This window comes from Carassius auratus, unplaced genomic scaffold (genome assembly GCF_003368295.1).
Source record: "Carassius auratus strain Wakin unplaced genomic scaffold, ASM336829v1 scaf_tig00051820, whole genome shotgun sequence".
Taxonomy (NCBI): Eukaryota; Metazoa; Chordata; class Actinopteri; order Cypriniformes; family Cyprinidae; genus Carassius; species Carassius auratus.
In genome coordinates, this window is record NW_020527211.1 from 5,001 (window position 1) to 11,039 (window position 6,039).

Consider the following 6,039-nt stretch of genomic DNA (forward strand, 5'->3'; position numbering starts at 1 on the left):
TAACCTAATGCTTTCCACTGCAAATACCATTACTAACCATCAACTTTTAACCATTTGAGCCAGTGTTTTAAGTGTGCCAGTACACACCGGTACTCAGTACCAACACTTCCAAATATATCTCTTGAGTGTACCGCCACCTCTCCGTGCGTTAGATTTAAAATCATAAGATATAGTTTAATAGCTATGATACTGTTTTTGAAATCACATCTTTGCATAGCTATGACAGGAAACATTGGCATCTAACAATGCCTTGGAAAAAAGGCAGTTAATCTAAAAATAAAATAAAATAAATAAATAAATGATTTCCATAAACCAAAATAGGAAATAAAACGGTTATGGAATAAGTATGTGTCATATTCTGTGTCTTCAACTCCAGAAACATTGGTGTCTCATATTTTAAACATGTATATGTGTGAAAATATTCAAATGTAACTCCCTTTGTAATCATGAACAATATCATAATTAACTGTAATTTAATTACAGTTTACATTACATTAACAGATTACAGCTACATTTATTTTGCAATTAAATAAGTAATTTAGTTAAATGTAACTAGTTACTGCCCAACACTGGTCAGGTCTGATGATAAAAGATAAAGGACTGAATTTTTCAAGTGTTGGAATGGAAATGGCAGATGAGGGACGAAACAGGGACCTTCACAAACTGTCTCAGACGAATGTCCGCCGAAGTTATAAAGCGGAAGTACTGCGGACCTAAGCGCACGCTCTGAACGTCCGAGGGACGTCCCCTGTTTGCTGGGGGGATCGCGAATCATTTGAGTCAGTTTGGGAATCGCGAATCATATGAATCAGTTCGGCAGTTCGTAGCCGGTTCGCGAATCATTTGAGTCAGTTCGGGAGTTCAAAGCGGGGTCGCGAATCATTTGAGTCAGTTTGGGAATCGCGAATCATTTGAGTCAGTTTGGGAGTTCAGAGCGGGATCGCGGATCATTTGAATCAGTTCGCGAGTTCGGAGCGTGTTCGCGAATCATTTTAGTCAGTTTGGGGATCGCGAATCATTTGAATCAATTCGCGAGTTCGGAGCGGGTTCGCGAATCATTTTAGTCAGTTTGGGAATCGCGAATCATTTGAGTCAGTTTGGGAGTTCGGAGCGGGATCGCGGATCCTTTGAATCAGTTCGCGAGTTAGGAGCGTGTTCGCGAATCATTTTAGTCAGTTTGGGAATCGCGAATCATTTGAGTCAGTTTGGGAGTTCGGAGCGGGATCGCGGATCATTTGAATCAATTCGCGAGTTCGGAGCGTGTTCGCGAATCATTTGAGTCAGTTTGGGAGTTTGAATGCAGTATTTTTCAAAATCCTTTTGCACATTTTATTATAAAATGGTTTTCTGTAGTGTGTTTTGGGACATGGTTTATTAGGATGTATTGGTTTTAACAAGCCACCAATAGAAGATGACCAATTACCAGTAAAAGCAATACAAGTCCCATTATAACCAGTAAAACCATAACTCATTTAGTTTTTTTTCAGCAGGGCCCTTTATTTCATTCCAAATTATAAGGCAAGATCTACCAATTTTTGATTTGTGTAAAAAAAAATGGTTCACTGATGCTCCAGAAAAAAACACGACGAATTGAGAGCCGGGGTTGAAAACTTTTGAACAGGATGGTGATCATAGTTTTATTAAACATCATGTATTTTTTATGTCATAGTGCCATTAAGAAGCTCCGGGTGATTCAGGTGATGTTTCCCAGAAGACAAACTATGAAAAATTTACACATCATCATTCTTTTCAAAAGTTTTCACACCCTGGCTCTTAATGCGTTGAGTTCTTGAACAGGATTATAATGCAGTGTTAATTTCGTTGACTAAATATTTTCGTCATTATTTTCGTCACGAATATATTTTTGCCGACGAAAACGAAACGAAAACTAAAATAGAAGGCACTGATGGAGACTAAAACTATGACTAAATTGATTGACATTATCGTCAACGAATAAAGGACGAGACGAAAATAGACTGTGACGAAAATCAAATCAGCAGACGGGAGAGATGCGAGGAATGAGCAAAAGAACCGGCAAAACAGAACATACTGCATGAGAGAAGAGAACCAATCAGAGCCTGACTTATTGAGACGTGAAGCGAAGGTTTTCAGTTTTTATGAGCTCCCGGGAAGACGGCATTCGAAGAGGTGATAGGGACTTTAAGCAACAGCCTCTGGGTGGAACGGCAACGCCATTCTGGCGTTGTATTGCGCCTGCGCGAATTTAACTGCTACTTTCTGACGTTCTAATTTAACGGTCTACTACGGGAGAACAGCTGATTTGCCAGAGTCGCTACAACGTGAGAGGTTAGGTAAATAAATGTTATGTTTTTAGACTTATTTACATCATACAATATTAAAAACTCCTCTTCTGACAAAAGATTGTCATTTAACGCCAAAAGCAATCCTTCTCCTGCTTTTTTAAATTATATATTTTTTTGGATCTCAATAATAAATGAATTAATGCTGCGTTGCGCTGTTCTGTTTTACCGTTGCTTAGTGACTTTTACGTTCTTGGCTACAGCGGTGTGACGGCAAACTTCCGGTCGCTGTAGCCGTTCCATTCGCAGCTGTTGCTTAAAGTCCCTACTGTCTAAAAGAGCGACAAAATGTCCACAGCTCACTTCACGTTTGACGACGAACAAAACAAAACAAAGTGTAAAGCACGCAGAGCGCTCATTCGTGGCAAGAACACAACCAATTTGAAAAGACATTTACAGACGAGCCACCCGGACATTTTCTCAAATGTAATTTTACAACGATGTTCTTTTGTTTATTGAGCTAAGCAAAATTGGAATAGTGCAGTGCGTAGATGTTGTAGCATTAAATATTACGAACTGAAAAGTACTGTAAAATAGCCCCTTCTTCAATTTAGATGCGAGCACAATACTAATACGTAATATCAAGATAAATACATTTGATTAATACTAATGTTTAGTATATTTTATAATATTTTATATTTTATAATGTTCTACTTGTTGACAATATCACAAATATTTCTATATTAGTCATGTGAAACATGAATGTTCACATCCTATCATTATACATACAAATCTAGCAATATTGTAGTATTTAAAACATACAATATTGCTAGACAAATGAATACCTTATAAAATCTTGTTACTTTTTTTATCCACCTAGCTGCCAACTTATTAAATATTTACTTTAAATGTATGCACTTATTGTTCAGCTCAGCTGTAAGCTTTAAGGTCCTGGACCTAACGTTATTTTTCTTTTATTGATGGTCAATTGGCAGCTAGTTATTGTTTACATTATCATGACAGTGTTTGTTGCTGCATAAAAGCTTTTGAATCGAAATAAAGACATAGTTGTGTTGAAATAAAGTTGAATTTGTGTTTTATATATTTTGGTTAAGTTTGTTTCCTATACCAGCTGTAAAAAATTGTCTAGTAAATCTGTTATTGATTTTAGTCTTATTTTAGTCGACTAAAATACCAAGCAATTTTAGTCGACTAAAATACCAAGCAATTTTAGTCGACTAAAATAAGACTAAAATTAAAACAAATCAGATGACTAAAACTTGACTAAAACTAAAAAGAATTATAGTCAAAAGACTAAGACTAAAACTAAATTAAAATTTCGTGTCAAAATTAACACTGTTATAATGATGTCATTTTTTCTTAGTTTGTTTAAATATGGTATTTTGTCATCTGGCACTGCCCTTCAGAAACTCCAGGTGAAGTTTACATCACTCCCAGAAGACAAACTGAGAGAAATGTGCACATCATTATTCTGGTCAAAAGTTTTCACCCCCCTCTCAGTACGTCGTGTTTCCTTCTGGAGCATCAGTGAACCTCAGAGGCTTCTGGAAGAGAAATAATGAAGATTATTAGGTCTGAGTGCAGCTGTAGACAGAGAGCAGATGAGCTGAAGCTGAGCGTTTGTTTCCTTGTTGTTTTTCAGACGGTTCGAACCCGTACACACTGAAGCTGTGCTTCTCCACCTCCTCACACCTCTGAGCCAGAGCGACTGATACCACCGTCTTCATCATCTTCATCATCCTCACCTGCTGAGACTCTCCTTCAGAATAAGCCCTCTTTAGTTTTTCATCTGTGACCCTGATCAAACCAGGAAACTGACACACACACACACACACACACACATAATATAATGATGTCACTCCAAAAGAGGTGATGAAGGACACTGGTGTTTGAGGACATCATCATCTGATCTGGACCGACTGAAGACGTGATGAACACTTTATTATTTATGTGTACAGCAGCGGGTTCACTAGAGACTAACGGATCCGCCGCTGGGTTAACCCTTAACTAGTCACATGATCCAGACACACATCACATGACTGCTAGTTAGTTCCGCTCCCCATCTCTCTGTTCAGTTCCTGCAGATCTGATGAAGCTCTTCACTGTAAAACACTGCTGCTCTTCCTCAGGATTTCCAGGTTCTTCAATCAAGATACTGGAGAAACAAAATGACTTAAAATAAGAAAGAAGTCTTGTTTTCTGATAAACTGAGAATCAAAATCAGGTGAGTTTATGATTAAAAAAAGAATAGAGAAATCAGCTTAATTCAAATGAAAGTCTTCATTCCTCATTGGCAGATATTTGTTCTTGTTTTAATCATGAACTCTTCATATCTTGATCGTGCCCCTACAGAAAACACATCTCGATTTAAGGAGGTTTAAAACCAGACAAAACTACAGTACTTTCTTTGCAGTGTATGCAACACTTAATGTCATGATTTCTGAATGAATATGAATTATGAAGACATTCTGCTCTGATTAAAAATGTTTTCAGGCCTTCATTTGTGGAAGAGTGAAACGTTATACGACCTGCAGAAACCTGGACGTGAAGCCTTCAGATCCGTTCTGGACCTCTTTAGTTTGATTTAAATGCAGCGGTCAACAGTGAGAAAATACATTTATTCAACTGAAAGCAAAACAAAAAACATCACTAAATAAAATCCTATTTTCAAATGTGTAAATAATATGAAGGAACTGTATCTAAAATGAACAAAGGGCAATAAAAAATACTAATTAAACATTTTTATTAAAAAAATAGTATATCTCCAATTTAAACGAGTGTGAATGTCTTCATCTTCATCATACTGATGTCTGCTTCAGATCACATTTGGTTTCTGTGGAGGAACACTTCTCTGAGTGTGTGTGTGTGTGTGTGTGTGTGTGAGAGAGCTTTCTGATGCAGGTAAAAAACCTGTGAAGAACCAATAAGGAACGTTTCTTCACATTAACAGTTACATTATTTCTCTGCATGATTCAGTTTATCAAAATACATTTAGAATGAAAACAAATTTAAGATATGGGGGCAGGAATTTATATATTTATATAATTTCATATAGTTAATCAGTATCCCTCCAAAATGCAGCATTATTACAAGGTGATTTTAATTTTATACAACAGTTCAATAAACAAGAATTTAATATTAAGACACTTAGGTTTTAGACACAATATTGACTGTTTTTGCTCATTTCACCAACAAATATAATTCAGTTTGTGTCTCTGTTTCTGAATGAATCAACTGTTTAAATGAATCGGTTCAATCTCAATGAATCACTTATTAACAGTGCCTTGCTGCCACCTACTGGCTGTGTTCATTTCACATTTATAGTATCTTTCCATTTTTTAAATAATTTCACATGTTCAGTATTCAACGTTTTATGTTTATAATATCACAACAGTGTTAATTCATTTGTAAAGGCAGGTTAAATACATGAACGTCCTGCACTAAACATTGTGTAAGATTTAGTCAATAATGATTTAAAGCTGCGGTAGGGAACTTTTGACGCTCTAGCGGTTAATAAACAGAACTGCTTGCGTCTTGCGGAAGAACATCGTAGACGGAACTACTTCTCTCTGTTTATGTCTATGAAGAATCACAAAGGTACTGGGTTACTCCGCCGCGGTACCCCCGAAGCAATCTAAAATAGTCCGAATATAAACACTTATTATAGGTGCACCCTAGTGATTCAGGACAAGCTAAGAACACGGTTTGGAAAATGGATTCATGGTGTACTCGCTTATTATATACATTTTTCTACATT

General features: G+C 36.6%; 1 long non-coding RNA gene across 1 annotated transcript in view; it reads left to right on the forward strand.

The window, feature by feature from the left end:
- The window catches only part of LOC113090026 (uncharacterized), a 7,902-nt gene extending 2,854 nt beyond the window's left edge, over positions 1–5,048 (forward strand). Inside the window, exon 4 of the long non-coding RNA XR_003286818.1 lies at positions 3,925–5,048. This is a non-coding gene — a long non-coding RNA (uncharacterized LOC113090026). The remainder of the gene's footprint in view (positions 1–3,924) is intronic.
- Positions 5,049–6,039: the final 991 nt, after the last annotated feature.